This window comes from Bombyx mandarina, chromosome 22 (assembly GCF_030267445.1).
Source record: "Bombyx mandarina strain Sakado chromosome 22, ASM3026744v2".
Lineage (NCBI taxonomy): Eukaryota > Metazoa > Arthropoda > Insecta > Lepidoptera > Bombycidae > Bombyx > Bombyx mandarina.
In genome coordinates, this window is record NC_143228.1 from 8,761,187 (window position 1) to 8,778,091 (window position 16,905).

A 16,905-nucleotide genomic window follows, 5' to 3' on the forward strand; every position below is an offset into this window, starting at 1 on the left:
ATGAGTTGCGACTAAATACTGTTTACGCCGAGGTGCTAATTTCAGGAGGTTAGAGTAGCGTGAATTTTATTTATATGAAAAGTTAATTCATGCCCTGCTAGCACGTAGTGTTTAAACGGCGGAGTTAGCACGGGGCTCCGAATAAACACCACAACGGAGTTGTCGTGCAAGCGCGTGCTTACGCGTGCCGCTCATGTGTAGTCATGTTGTATTGTGGAACTTCTCTATAACATGTTAGAAAAAGTAATACGAATCTAAAAAAAATATCGATTTTTTTTTTTTTTTTTTGCTTAGATTGGTTGACGAGCTCACAGCCCAGCGTTGGTGGCCCAGGTGTTAAGTGGTTACTGGAGCCTATAGACATTTACAACGTAAATGCGCCATCCACCTTGAGATATAAGTTCTAAGATCTCAGTATAGTTACAACGGCTGTCCCACCCTTCAAACCGAAACGCACTACTGCTTCACGGCAGAAATAGGCAGGGCAGTGGTAGGTACCTACCCGCGCGGCCTCACAAGAAGTCTTACCACCAGTAAAAAATAGTTGTATTATATTCCATAATAATAGTTGACCAATAATAAAATATGCCATAAATATTCGGTTCAAATAAATTTATGCAAGTTCCATCCCGTTAATCGGGAGGCTCTGAGTTAGATTTGATTTATTTTAAAATTTGTGTTCAAAATAGCAGAATATAACTACACATATCCGAATTGAAAATCTCCACGTTGAAGTCTATATTGTGGCTATCGGAAACATGCTTACAAACACACACGGACCTCGAATATTTATATTAATATTAGGTACCATATGAAGGTTTATATTATATATGGTTATAAGACTTATATATGTTTGTTTTGGAGGATTGTTGCTGAATTATGTATGGCTGGACGGATAAAATTTATACACAAAAGAATTTTACAAACTGGAATAACACGATTTATTTTGGTAAAAGTGAATCGAAATAAAGTTCGACCCCGTATAGTAGTCAGTGTTACTAACCACTTTACCAAGGACACGATTAAATACAGATCCTAAATAAATTCAATTGCCATCATGCATTGACAACATAGAGATGAGTGCATTTCGACTTATCAATACTCGTCCGTCGGATTGGGACGGTTCTATGGAATAATTATTTGAGATCATCAGTATCATCTTTCTGTTTACTACCACTCCACCCATTCTCTGTGCCGGGGCAGAGTTCTTTGTTACTACGTATCAGCCAACTGTGATCACGAAAACTGTAAACTATTCAAAACTTCGGAAATAACATAATGTCAATAAAACTGTAATATTTATGGTATTCTTCAAACAAGGTTAGGAAAATAATCTCAACCACTAGGTACTTAGTATTGTTTGGCGATGGACAGCACTACTCTTTTAGGGTTGCCTATTACTAGTAGTAATTTAAATTATTACGAATTATACGATCAATGTGAATAGTAAGATCAGGCTAGACCGCAGTTTTGAGGTGCGTGGTTGAATAGTCGGATCATCATACCTCCTGTTGGTGTTCTGTGTATAGAATTATGCAGAGAAAAATTTAACCAACTGAAGTGTCCGAATTCCTCTGTCGTCTATTTAATACCAATAAAAATACTACCTCTATTTTAAAATGCCTACCTGTTATTTCCTGCATATTCGATATGTAAATAAAAAAGTATAGTTTTCCATATTCGGGGCAGTTTAAAGAATTATCTGTGCAAACAAAAAGACGAGGAGAATTTCGGTTCAGTAGTTTCTAGGAAAGGACGAGTTTAGTTTGGACTATCCACACATGTTGGTAAATCTGTTCAATTCTTGAAATAAGATAAGGAGTGGTTACTATTAAACTACGAAGGTTTTTTTGTTGAATAATGCAATGAATTTTCTTTGAAATACGCATTCAGGTTATACAAAAGATTATTAATCAGTTAACAGCTTTAGAATGTTGTGAAGATGACGTGTCCATTTATGTTCTTTTTGTGTTATTCATAGTTTTTATTTTAAGTATGGTGTATTAAACCAAATATCAAAATTGCACACGATGAACGAAAGGGTATGTTAGATTGACTATTTATTCTATATCGAAGTAAATTTCTCAAACGTAAGCTCAGAAACTAACCGAAAATGACTTCACCTTAAATTATAAGGTGAGGTAATTTTCGGAGTCTTCAACCTAGATTTAGAGAGGCGTTCGTTCGCCGGTTTTTAGAACTGCAAGTTATGCGTGTATCGGTTATAACGGTCACAGCGATGTTTAAAAATGAAACATTTCTGTGGAGAGCATTGAGCTCGTTCGTTGTTTGAGGTTTCCTTTACCAATTAGCACTTGGTCGGCCGGCAGACCGTAACTGGGTGAGGCGGGCTCCGATGGAATGCTGACTAGGTGTCTACACCAGCCTCACGGAAGGTACCTTTGCAGGTAATTTTTAATGTTTAGTCATATTTTTGATGATTTTTAATTATTAGGTACTAGTACTAATTATTACTAAAAGATCATTACGTACCTACGTTTTAAGATTATGTCTATAAATAGTTTAACCCAATGCTTAGTATAATATGTTATTGTATTCTTATTTTAAAATTAGAGAGAGATAATATTATTATCTAAATTTGTCCATTGATCTTCGAGTATAAATACATATTATTATTTCAAATATCAACCAAATCAGAGACGGTAGATATGTAGAAGTGAATACAATGTACCTACATGTATGCATAGTTACAATTGTGTTGTAATAAAATAAGCACACAGTCGATTACCGATACTATTATTGTCACCGCAAATTTACTCTTTAAACTGTTTTACGTAATATTAGTTTTGATAAAGACAAAAGTACGAAATAAATTCAGAATATTGTCTGAAAAGAGGAATTTATTAACATTCCTAATTTTAGCATAACAATATTAAATTAATAAAATTTTTAGTATACATAATGTAACGCAATAGATCACGTTCTAGACAGTCAAAGTATTTATTACTTTTTTCTCTACATACCTACTCAAACGTCCCGTAGCGCAAATATATTTATAATAGGAAAGACATGGGTCTTAATCTGCAGCCGCCTTCTAGTTGCGCAGGATTGTCCCGACTGCGTCCGAACTATGCCACCAATCGGTTTGTTTGTCAATACATTAGAGGCGGAGCTTTGTTCCGTTTGCCTCTTCACGTCCATCAAAAACTATCTTAAACCATAAAAGGCTCTATGTTCTAACACATAAGACATATAATAATTTGTAATGATGATGATTTCGTTGATATTTTTTCGTAGTGAATTGAGTTTTCTGTTTTGGTATTATGGATGAAAATTGCGTGATCCAGTCGAAGCACAGTGGATGTGTTATTTTGTTTAAGCGCTAATGAAGTGTAGTGTGGCGGAGTTTGCAGTAGTTCCTCACGGAGTTGGCACGCCACCGTTGATTTGTGAAGTGCGACAAATTAAATAGATTTGTTTAGATTAATAGTAAAAAAAAACATTTTTCCGTTTTCTTTTATTGGTGTTTGCAATGGAATTCTCGTATATAAGTTCCCTGTAGGTTGTGATGTGAACTTGGTGGCTTGAAGATATTTTTTCAGTTAATGTGAACAGTGGGAACAGTCGAAATTGAGGACAAAGTAGTTGAAGAAGAAAGGTATTTTTCTTATTTATTAAATTTTTTCGCTTTTCTAAGGTACGTCGCATCTAACCCGAGGCATACGTTTTTGTTATATGTAGTCAACTATTATTATACTGTATTAATTCTGGCCTTTTATATAAGGCTCCGGTACGCTCTTATTTATGAACAATTCGCATGGGTTTTTGTTATTGAGACAGAAACTTCAAAATATAATTAGGTAACTAACTAAATAGCTATTTTATGTTCTTTAATAATTATTAATGTCTTTTTAAGAATACGTGCTGAGCTACTTCAAACAGATTGTACCTACATCATTATCGAAGTGGGATATGACAAACCTCGCCTTCTGTGGTGGGCCATTTTGACTTTACGTCTCAGGGTGGCTGGTAGCGTTCACAATTTGGAATGTGTAGAGTGCATCACATCAGTTGAGGTTGCTTAGAAGTGTTGTCCATGCTTGTTCATGATAGAGTGAAATTTATCCTGCTTCAAACGGCATATCAAAATTCCAAGCCTTGAGGACCAAATTAAGGCTAAAACTATACCATTGTTCAATAAAATGAATGATCTTATTTAACCAACACTACTGTTATGACTTAGGGTTTTGTAGTCAAATCACAAAACGGGAACTACATTATTGTTGTATCCTACAAAGGCTGTATAACAATCGATACTAAAAAAAAGACAGCCAGTAGAGTTACTTATTAGAAACACGATAGAGCTAAAACCTACATTCGAAAAACTTATACAATTTAATAAAACTTATTTTCGTTCGGTTTTCACAAATGATAGCCCGTTGTCCGTGACTACAAACAATAGGTACTAAGTAGGTATTTGTAACGTCAGAAATAGTAAAATTAAAATCATTAAGGCGAAGTAAACTGAAGCGAACCTGAAGTAAAGGTTGTATTAATTACCTACCTACGTCGTGCGCCTTGAGAAAACTGAATAAAATAATTTATTCAATTTCATAATTGCATTTAAAATTTTTGCATTACATATAGGTACTTTATACTGGTGGTAGGACCTCTTGTGAGTCCGCACGTGTAGGTAACACCACCCTGCTTATTTCTGCCGTGATGCAGTAATGCGTTTCGGTTTGAAGGGTGGGGCAGCCGTTGTAACTATACTTGAGAACTTAAAACTTATATCTGAAGGTGGGTGGCGCATTTACGTTGTAGATGTCTATGGGCTCCAGTAACCACTTAACACCAGGTGGGCTGTGAGCTCGTCCACTCATCTAAGCAATAAAAAAATACATTTATTGGCTGACGAAAATGCGGCCCATCTGCTTTTCAGTGGTCATTAACGCTTGTAGACCTCGTGGTTATGTCCAAGCTGCTGCCTACTGTTGAGGGTTCTCCTCAAACTTCGTTGGAAAAAGAGCGATCTGTAGCAATATTATAATGCACATATTGGCTCGCAGAGTCAACAATAAACAGAGAGTGCTCGGCTTTGTAATGAAATATGTTTCGGTTTCACTATAAAATCTTGATATAAATACCAGCACGTTATTTGTCAAACAATAGTTTGATAAGTAGGTATCGTGTAATTCCTGCTTTGGTTTCTTACTCTAGCTTCTGCCTATATAGCACTTAGGTATATTTACACACATATTAGTTCGATAATATTCACATGCCTATAGGTATGTTTAAGAAACCACAATAGAATGGTGGTCAGATTTTATAAACGTAAATTAATATTGCCATATTAATATTTGTTTACCGTAGTTACCTAGGACACATGAGCATGGTCGCAGACGGACAGGTACCATTAGGTCCATGGTCTACATTAAATATATTGGAGCTTTCACGGAAGTCAACCGTGGTTAAGACATTTACTCCTAAAGGGATTGAGCCGATTTAAAAGTGCATGTAAAGGCCAACTTGAATAAGAAGCATTTAGATTTTGAAAAACGCAAACTGTTTCGAACGCCGCTGTTAAATTTCAATTTTCGGGGGAAAAAATCCATGAAAATTCTGATAATTTAATGTCATGGAAATCTACCGAATTGGTCAACCATAATTTTCGTGTAATTTTTTAAATGACTTATGAATATGAAAGTCGATCTATTTATTAATTCTTAACTTTTTGTTGTGACCTACACAGCTTACTGTATGTAATAGAACCTACATTATACATTGTTTGACACGCGCTTGCCATGTTATTATATCTTCATTTTGAGATATGTATACCTACGTGTTATATTCATAATCAAAGGCATACAAATATATTGTAATGCGCCCTTGCTCAAAATTTTCAGGATTGAATTGACATTTATAGGTATTTTATATAACACATACCTAAAAGACATTGTCTAAAATGAGGTTTTATTTTCTAGATATAGGTAAATGATTTGTTTTACCTTACGTTAGGTAAGCCACCTAAATATGTGAGGTTCATGATTGCTTCGCTACAGGGTGATGGAACAACTCATGAAATTCTCACAATACACCCTGCCACTAGCAAATACTGGTTAGCGATAGATAGTTAGTGATATCGTAGGCCATGAACCCAAAATAACTGAAATGGTTTGTCTTTTATTTAGTTGTGCAGAGGTACGTACCTACATACGCATGTAATTATTAATTTTGTCGAGCGCGCAATAACTACCGAGCCCGTTCAGATAAAACATGTTGTTTTCTAAGGTTTTTAACTTTAATATATACATATGTATAAACTATTTATATCGTAATCTCGCAATGGATATTTTCATATAAAATCACTGATTTCTTAATAAATTATTTGTATTTATGGTCAAGAACGCGTAATGTTTTTTTGTCAAAATATTTATTTTTTATTTAAACTACCGTCTAATAAATTCTAAAATAATGAACTGAAATTTACATTTCTTTATCCAGGGAAAAAACTTTTAGTTAAAATTATTTTTAGGATGTGTATAGATATAAAAAAAATTGATTTTTTTTCCGCCGAGATAAAACATTTCAGTATTTAGATATCATAATCAATGAAAGACCATTTTATCTGTTGAAATAGGCATTTGTTTATAATTTCGATTGCCCTACGTATACATAGTGTAGTTACATACACAGAATGAACTTGTTATCAATTAAATATTTCACTGCGCTATAACGACATATTCTAAAACTTAAACAACAAAATTAATACCTATAGGGCGAGTTTCAACTTCAAATGCAATTTTATAATTAATTCCGAATTTAACAGAAGGGCAACCGTAGAATAAACCTAGTGTGATAATCTAACAGTATTAAAATCTTCTTGAAGTGCCTTAATCTGTTCTGAACTTAACTAAAAGCCGTTATTACATAATATTATGTAGTACTTAATAGATTAGCTCCAGTGTCCATTAGTATTTGGTCCCTTCCATAGGGCCGTATTTCTTTAAATGTTACAAATCCATGAACGAGCCTCGTACCGACTTTCTATTGGTATCTTTCTACAAATTGTACTTAATTGGCGACTGTTGGCGATGTTGCTGTTAGAAAAAACGAAAAAAAAACATGACGACTTACTGTTTGATTTTAAAATATTCTTATTTTTTCTAATTAATCTAGTTACAGGCAAAATATCAAATACAAGGCTATAGTTTTATATTGATTTTAACATGACAAAGTTGATTTAAAAAGGAAACACAAGAGCCGTGTGTCCGTAGATACATACATGTTGAAATCGAAAAGCTTCTAAATTGATTTCTAACAAAAAAAGTTTCGCTTTACCGGGCGCAGTAGCTATTTAATAAATAAAATGATGGTATTGTATACGGGTCTAACGACCACCAGATGGTGGGCAGTAGAGTTCGTGAGCACGCGTAGTGTTAAGACATCGGTTCTATGGCCGGTAGAAGGCGCGGGATGAGCACAAAGGCAGCGCGCACCCGAGGCGCGGCGGCGGAGGTTCCGTCATCGATACCGAAGGCCTATCGGCGCGTCCGGCTGGCCACAAAGCCCTACAATAAACTTTTACGGCACGCATAAAACCCTGACTTTTTAACCCGAGTTATTTGAATTAATATCAATTCGGAGTTCCTCAATGGGCTTTACTCGTCAAACTTTAAAGTTTATGACGGCCACAGAATTGAGGAATAAAATTTAATTGAAACGTATCCCCCGAGTTTGATTGCGGTTATCAGCTTCCGAATTTGAATATTTACACTGAATGTGTCCGAAAGAAAATAAAATCGACAGCTTGATTACAGGCGTCGCTTGATCGTGGTATCGACTTATAAACGCAAATTTGATCCGATAACGTTACAATTGCTGCCTGCAATTTTTATCGACGTTATTAAAATCACATGTTTAAGTTAAGGAGCTTCAAGCTTCTGCCGATTCGAACCGTTCATTACGATCGAATAAACGCATATATATTTAACATTTCTTAAGCTTGTGTTGAAGTGAGTTCACGGAAATAAAGATAAACAAATAAGTTTTATTGGTGTGATAAACGTTATAAAATTCATAGCGCGGAAAAGGAGGCCGTACATAATACTATCGGTTTTAATTTATCGTGTCTATATTTTAATTTTATTGCCCCTGTCCGCGGTTATTTTATACGCGCATTGATGTATCTATCCGTCACATCTGTATAATTAAAGAAATATCAAGAAACACACAACCTACCTCAGATGCTCAATTATATTTCAGTAACAAAGTATTTCGATACAATGTTAACTAGAATTATTGCCGGATCCTTTCTCAATACTTCGATACCTATTTGAGCTAATCAAACATTGTGTAAACATCTAACAGTAGAAAAATATATTTTTATTTTTAAGGTCACATCATATTGATCATGTCTTGCGGTTGTTTGATTAGTCTATTGTTTGATTAACATATCAAGGCTGGTGGTTGTATACTCACCAAGTGATAATGAAAATTCAAGTTTGAAACAGCGATGACGCAAGACCATTAAAATTACTCGCTTGAATTTTCGGCATCGTCCATTTGCATAGCCTTCTCGGCCTTCGTTACGCAGCTATTCCGCAAACTTCGAAATTGGTAAAGACAACACGGGCCGTATTGTTTCAATGGTTTCAATATCGGTTTGGTCGGTCTTGCATTTGATAATTAGCACCTCTCGAGTTATTGCTCACATCGGCGGTGCTGTATCTGTGATGACGTGCCGCGCCGAATGCGGTCCAACAATTGCGTCTCGATACTCCCGCGATCGTAATGTTCACATTTATCGAACGCCAACGCCATAAAGAGCCAATCACTGGAGCTTGGGCTCCCTTTCAAAACAATCTTTAGAGCGACTGGTTGTTATCTTTGATATTTTATAGGGATCAGTAAAACGCCGTCGCTGCAGAGCGATTCAGCGACATTCCACGAGAGCGGCAATCGAGAACTCGAGAAAGGTTTGATATTGGTGCCACGCGGCATCCGATAAAAGACATTATTACACGTAATTAAAATATGTTAAAGAATTGTTCACATTATGTGGCACGCCATAAATGTTCCGTAGAGTGAACATCTTGTGATACAGAGTAAGATCCGAAACCGGGACCATCACTCGCACATTATATTTAACCTCGTCATTAAAAAGGAAATGTTCGCAATACATCCATACGACTAAGTTTAATATTTATAACTCATGGAGTCGTAAAACGATGAATAATGACGCTGCGGACGAGTGGGCTAGCGTTGTAATTACCGCGCTTTTATACAAGCATGTTGTGTGCTTTCTTGTTATTTAATACTCAAATGTTGTGCGCCGACGATACGAACCTACATAGCTTTTCAAAGGCGTACATAAAACTAAATTACGAGCACTGAATCGTAGACAATACTTCATAGCGAAGGATTCAATAACCGACGGCTTTTCTTAAGTTAGGTACTTGCAGCTTAAATAATCACATGACACTTAAATATCCACTTTTCTAATTTCAACTGTCACTAAATTCAGCAATGAAGTTTTTGCTTTTCTTATTTTTAGGTCATTTTTTTTTGTAGCTTTAATGTTATAAAAATTGATATTTTGGACTATCATCTACGACAGAGTAGTACCTATTTGTGTATTGTTATTATAATTGAGTTAATGTAATTTTAAAAATATGTTAATTCACATTTTTATACAATACATTTTACCGTCCAAGACGAGGAACATGGCATTGACAATGTCAACTTTTTATGGATTTCCGTTACTGAACTAAGTAATTCTTGTATTTCCTATCATAGTACTCTTCGTTGCAGGTTTGTAACTTAACAAATAAAAAGAACAAAAAAATAAAAATAAATTAATAGTAATTGTACCCCTAATGCCTGTATGTATATGTACGAATTATTCACGCGAACTGCAACATGTGAACATTTAAGTATTTTATAGTTGGAAGGTAGCAACATGGCGGCTTGATTGTTTTTTTTTTACTTAGAGACCAGATAAACAACCAGCGTTCTTAAGTGGTCAGAAGGTAGGAAATCTTTTGTGAAATAAATTTAAACTTGTCACATCTAATAAAGTGCAACAGCACTCATAGTAGCAATAGCCGTATCTATCTATCTTTTTATGTTATTTAAAAAAAACTAACAGTTTACGATTATTTTTAATTTCGAAATTAGTTAATAAAAATTAGGAATATTTAATTCATACCTATAAAAAGTTGTAAGGTTATTATAATAAAATTTGAAGAAGTCTTTTTTTTATTTTCTATTACAACACCTAAAAGAAGTTGAAGTAAACTGGTAGAAGATATTGATTCAGAAAAAATGGAGCCTGCCCCAATTTCGAAACCCGGAACAGTACCAATTACGTCACGGACCTTAAAACTTTATTTTTAAGAGAGCACAAGAAACGATCACGCAATGTGTTTCTGTAGACGATTCAAAGTCCAAACTTTACTAACTCTTAAATAACAATAAAATCTTTATGATCATTTAATTAACTAAATACACATAGTAATAGTTTAACCTTGTATTCTAGTTGTTATAATTTTCGTTTTTTTTAATAGTTTTTATGGTAAGTTGTGGGTACTTTTAATAACCTTCGGAATACTAGGTACGTCAGTGTTGATATCATACCGTCAAACAGATAATTACTCATTACTGAATAAACGGTAAGGTACCTTAGAATGGCACTACGTCATCTCTACCCGTAGTTGTCCTAAAATACGACGAACAAGTACTTACTGGGTATACGGTGTATTGTAAAGCAATAACGCATTTCCTTTGCAAGGGTGGGTTAGACGTAATACAATACAACTGAGACTATGACTTCACGTTTCGGGTTGGTTAGATATATTTACGTTGTAATATTGTCTATGGACTTTGGAAAACGCTTTACACGAGGTGGACTGTGGGATATCGATTAAAAAAAGATACTATCGGTTGGTAGATCTGTCCTATTATTATCTATCATTAACCTACATATACAGAAGTGGTTAGTAATTACTATTTATAAATCTGATTTATGCTAAATTTTCAGCGTGCCCTACATATGTCCTTAATGCTGAACAGAATATAAGTTACATAATATCCTTACGCTATCGGAATTGTAATAGCAGTACGAAAGTCGATACGTTTTGTACAAAGTATACATACCTACTTTATTACATATATTATTACATATATTATTTATTACATATATATTACAGGTATTCAGAGAAAATGGTTTTAATATTAAGCCACGGGCGATTCGTTACCAGATCACTATATATATTTTTTAAATACTGATGTTTATATATTATTTTTCGACCTCTGAGTTTCTTTGCACATGGAAAAGTAAGTAATGGTATCTTCAGGTTTGGTAATTTGTTCAAGCATAAAAGAAGATTTTGTTTTACCTACGATTCGCGAAAACTGAAGAAAATACTATCTACCTATATATATATATATATATATCTAAATGAATTGCTGTTGCTGTGCGTTAGTCTCGCTAAAATTCGAGAACGGCTGGACCGATTTGGCTAATTTTGATATTGAATTATTTGTGGAAGCCCAGAGAAGGTTCAAAAGGTAAATAAATATGAAAATGCTCGGAATTAAATAAAAATATATATTTTTTTTCCTTTGATCTGTTTTATACAAAAGTTTAGGTCTTTTATTTATCGATTGAGGCACTACGAAGTCTGCCGGGTCAGCTAGTATTTTATAATAGTTTCTAGTAATAATATCACTGTACCTCGAGTAAAGAATTCTCTATCGTCCATTACAGATGAATTACAACGTACCTTAGGTATTTATATCAATGTCTGCTCCATTTTAAGGGAAAGCTGAAGAAGAAGGTTCTCGAGTCGGAACACATGAATTTAATATCTTTTAGACATCTCAACCTATAAAGTGGGTGGCGCAATGTACTGTTGGTAGGACCTCTTGTGAGTCCGCACGGGTAGGTACCACCACCCCGCCTATTTCTGCCGTAAAGCAGTAATGCGTTTCGGTTTGAAGGGTGGGGCAGTCGTTGTAACTATACTTGAGACCTTAGAACTTATATTTCAAGGTGGGTGGCACATTTACGTTGTAGAGGTCTATGCGCTCCAGTAATCACTTAACACCAGGTGAGCTGTGAGCTCGTCCTCCAATCTAAGCAATAAAAAAAATGTACAATTGGTAGCATTTTAACTTTTTCCTCATATTTATTCGTTGGTAGTCTAAGGGTATATTCTAGCTATGTGCAAACGGGTAGGGGAGTTCACGAGCAAGAGCAGTGATTCCCAGAATCAACCACCGGATCGGAATCGCGTCCCACTGAGAAGATGCTGCGAGAAACTCAGTAGGTTATGTCTATGGGTTAGTTAGCTTGTCGAGTCCGTCGATTACGACGAAGAGTATGAGGAGGACGGTGACCGGTGCTTGAAGAGCCTAAAACCACTGATAGTGAATCCGGGGGATCCGAAAAGATATGTTCCGAGCGATATCGGCTTTGCGTTGCCCCGTCACCTGGGTCAGACATGAAAAACTAACTTTTGTCAGCACTAGACCGTAAACTGATCTGACCTGACGTCTGCATTACGTTAAATAATACGAATATATTTCCTAAGTGACAGATAGAGGCTTTACTGTGTCTCTACTGTTGTTTATGCCGACCATTCACAGGTTCACCGTATGCTCATCGGTCTACGATGGTAATACAAATAACTGTTTACATGAAGAATAAAATTTATTTTACTATTACTATTAAGAAATTCATGCTTAGAAAATCGGATACATACTTTGTTACTCTGAAATAAATGCCTAGGGGTCGGTTAAGTGTAAGTGCGTTGATGTCTTTCTTCAATGAAAACAAATGTGTAAAATCATATTTGAAAAACAATGCCATTGTATGTATATCTTACATTTTCAATAATATGAATAATAGAAATATGAACTTAACCAAAGTTCTTAAGATTTAGATCATTTTATTTTTATTGGAATATATTTATTTATTATACCATACTATTTTTGGTATCTTAATAGAATAGAATAACAGTTAAATTTTACATTGAATTCTGCACGGAAATAATTCTTATTTACAAAGTATTTTAAATCTTACGATATATTAATCACACTTACATCAAACATACTTTTAAGGAAGAAAGTGCGCTTTCTATCCGGGCTTACTTAAATAAATTAATATGAATAATTCGGTTTTATTAAGATACTTACCGTTTTTTAACTCGCAACATAGTAACCATTTATTTATATGTTATATTGAATGTTATGTGGGTGCATATTTATCTTTTTTAATATTTAACTCAATAATGATTGTTCATAAAGTTGGTATTTTTTTGTTTATTTTTTAGATATCGTTTTTTTTGTTTTTTTTTTTTTTATCTTTGTGAATTAGATTCGTTTCCTCCATTTTTCATTTACATGGGAACGCCTAGGAAGTTCATTTTTAAACACAAAACTCAAATTTTTTATCACCTAGGTAATCCCTTATTGTTAAATAATGCATGTGCACTCATCACATGACAAAATAGTGATGTTCTAGTAGATGACCGCGTAGTATTAAACTAGGTGATTGAAATACTTATTTTATCTAATAATGGATTAGTAAACGACAAAATGATATGATTGTTCTAAAACATATTTAAAATTAAAGCAAATTCAGATTGACCGTGTTGTTGGAATATGTTTGAATATACTTAGAATTAAGCAACATAAAAATCTATGATGGATAAAAACGCATTTGTTTATTTGTATAATCTACAATAAAAGCCAGTTTAAAGTTAGAACGCTTTTTGTCTAGCTAAAGCTCTTTTATTATGAAGCGCTATGTTATTTAGAAGACTGTCGAAAACAAAACACAGCATTGTACACCTGCTTTGTCTTTTGGTTTATTTTTTGTTAAAATTGTTATTCAGAAAATAAAAATGTTTTGCCTTGTAAATAATTCTTTGTATTACCAACTAAACTAAACTATATAGTTTTATCTTATCATGAGATTTGTAATTAAACTTAAACTAGCCTTGACTGGGAAAACCAATTTTTTATTTCTTTTTATTGCTTGGATGGGTGGACGAGTTCACTGCCCACCTGATGTTAATTGGTTACTGGAGCCCATAGACATCTACAATGTAAATTCACCACCCATCTTGAGATCTAAGTTCTAAGGTCTCCGTATATTTACAACAGCTGCCCCACCCTTCAAACCGAATCGCATTACTGCTTCACGGCAGAAATAGGCGGTGTGGTGCTACTACCCGTGCGGACTCACAAGAGGTCCTACCCCCAGTAATTACGCATATTATAATTTTGCGGGTTTGATTTTTATTACCCGATGTTATTCCTTCACCGTGTAATAATTTACACATCAGACGAATCTCGTTGACATAACGCATATCAATTCTAATGGAGCTTACCTGAGACACACGCTAGAGTTCTCCTAAAAATTCGAATTCGATATTGTGTGTAATCTACATCTAATTTTAGTCAGGGCTTTAAGATTTTGTCAAAATTTGAGGATGTTGGAAGGTGCGGTGGGACGTTGAACCGACGTAGTCAGCGATAATGGGTACAATAAACAGTGCACGAGAAGATCGTGCCGGAGCCAAACTATACAATAAAAATATCCGGCTTATTTGCCATCGCTGTAGGATTTCGTGATATTTTCCGTTTGAACAGCACACATTTATTTCGTAACGTTTGAGCGACGATAAAATAAGTTGAGAAATGAATTTAAAAAAAACGTTACTCATTGCCACGAAAAATGTTTGTTAACATTATGTGCCGCTTTATAGATTTTCGCAAGTCGACATGACAAACAGAGAGTAGGTACATTTATGTACATCGAAATAAAATACCTATTATAAAGTAAAAAAGAATGTTAAATTTGTATCATAAATTTTGTGTTCAAAAATTAGCAATTTACAATTTCTATCCAATACTTTAATTTGTTTTGTTATGTTTGATTGTGTTCTTTTTTATTCGTAGAAATAGAATAATCAAGATATTGAATATTATATATATCTTATAATTAATAATTTATCAAAAATGGGAGGATTACTAACTAACTAATTTCGTGTTCAAAATTTTTCAATTTACAATTTCTATCCAATAATCTAATTTGTTTTGTTATGTTTGATTACATAATGTTTTATTCGTTAAAATAAAATAAAGTAGGTATTGAATATTACGCCTTACAATTAATGATTTATCATAATCCCCAGAATTTATCATCCCCATCTTATCCTTACATATCTCGGACACGAAATGAAGTAATAGCAACTTGTCTCCACAGTAGGAATGTGTTGTAGCTGTACAAATGTCGTGTGTCAGAATAACAATTTTCATGTCAGACTTTGTCAGATATTAAAATTGTATGACTGTCACGCAATTATCATCTTACTTCATTTAATATTAATAATTTATATTTTTGTCATCTTACTTCATTTATATACTCATAATAATAATTTTGTTTATCGTAGAATAATACTCTCTTACTCTCTCTCTCTCTTTAATACATATATTAGATTTAGCTTCAGCAAGGTATTTTATTTGTAGGCCGGGCTTAAGTTATTGGGCGTGACCGAATCTCCCGATCTACGGCGACTGTTAATAGTGCGGTTAAATTAAGTGCTTATAATTTAGTTCGTTTGACCAGTGACCATGGAATTAGTGAAATGAATTGAAGGATTTTAGAATGATATTTGATAATGCACGTGCGTCATGAGGTTTTAGTCTCAAGTTATTATTTTAAATCGCTGTTCTACCCTTCATATAACTATACTTGAGATCTTAGAACTTATCTCAAGGTGGGTGGCGCATTTACGTCGTAGATGCCTGTGGGCTCCAGTAACCAATTAACAGCAGGTAAGCTGTAAGCTCGTCCACCCGTCTAAGCAATAAAAAAAGCCAGTAATGCATGATTGATTTGCGGTAGTTAACACAGGACAGGTTACTCACACGTGCGAGTACGTACATAAGTACATAGGTATATTTATATATATCATAGAAACATTTTCTTTTTTTTTCCAATTTTTTTTAATATATAGGTAGATCGATGAACTATTTATTGACGTACTATATATTATATATATTCGTTACCGGAGCCTATAGACATGAGACACTGGAGTGTCAATTTTATTATATTGGAGCTGTATGATCCATTAAACTGGAACTCATGGTTGCTTCGCGACAAAATTAGGTCGTAACTACAACACCAGCTTGTGCCTCGCCATGCGATCAGAAAAATATGATTGATTTATGTAGGAAAACGCCAAACGATCACAGGAAGGTGTGCTGAAATACTCAATCAATTAAATTACACTCTACATTTAACGCCATTATAATTTCATCCAGCCATCAGCTATCATAATTTTTATAGATGGGGTTATGATATATTTGAAGGTTGGCATTACAGTATTAAGCCGTTAGGTATTTTAATAAAAATAAAACTTTGTATTTAGATATTTTTTTTGTAATTGATCTGATTTTAGAAATAAATAGATTTTTAGGTAAGTTTAAAGGATTGTTTATAAGAATCCGACAACACCATTTTAATACATTTTGTCCTAATTAGCCGCACCCATGCCCTTTCTTAAATACTGATTGAACGGTAGATATTAATTCGCCCCTATAATACGTTTGAAACTGAAAACACTTTGTTCTCAAAATACTTACTTACTATAAGTTCTTGAAAAAAATCGTGGAGGCTATTAAAGTTAAAGATACATATTATTATGTATATTAGAACATAATTATATCAGCCCATCTTAACTTTACGAACTGGGACACGTAGCGACATCTACCGGCCACGAGGAAACTCATAAATGAGGCTTACAATTATTTACAAAAAGTACTTCATATTGTTATGCAAATTGAAGAATATTTGAACGGATGGTCCCCGAGCAAATATACCCACTGGCTCGGTACCAGATAATCCTTTTGTAATAGGAAATACTCACA

At 34.2% G+C, this 16,905-nt stretch overlaps 1 protein-coding gene across 1 annotated transcript in view; it reads left to right on the forward strand.

Annotated features, from left to right (window-relative positions):
- The first annotated feature begins 3,345 nt into the window (after positions 1-3,345).
- The window catches only part of byn (T-domain transcriptional activator brachyenteron), a 28,226-nt gene continuing 14,666 nt past the window's right edge, over positions 3,346-16,905 (forward strand). The window contains exon 1 of the mRNA XM_028176055.2: positions 3,346-3,619. The gene's annotated coding sequence lies outside the window, so the exon portion shown is untranslated. The remainder of the gene's footprint in view (positions 3,620-16,905) is intronic.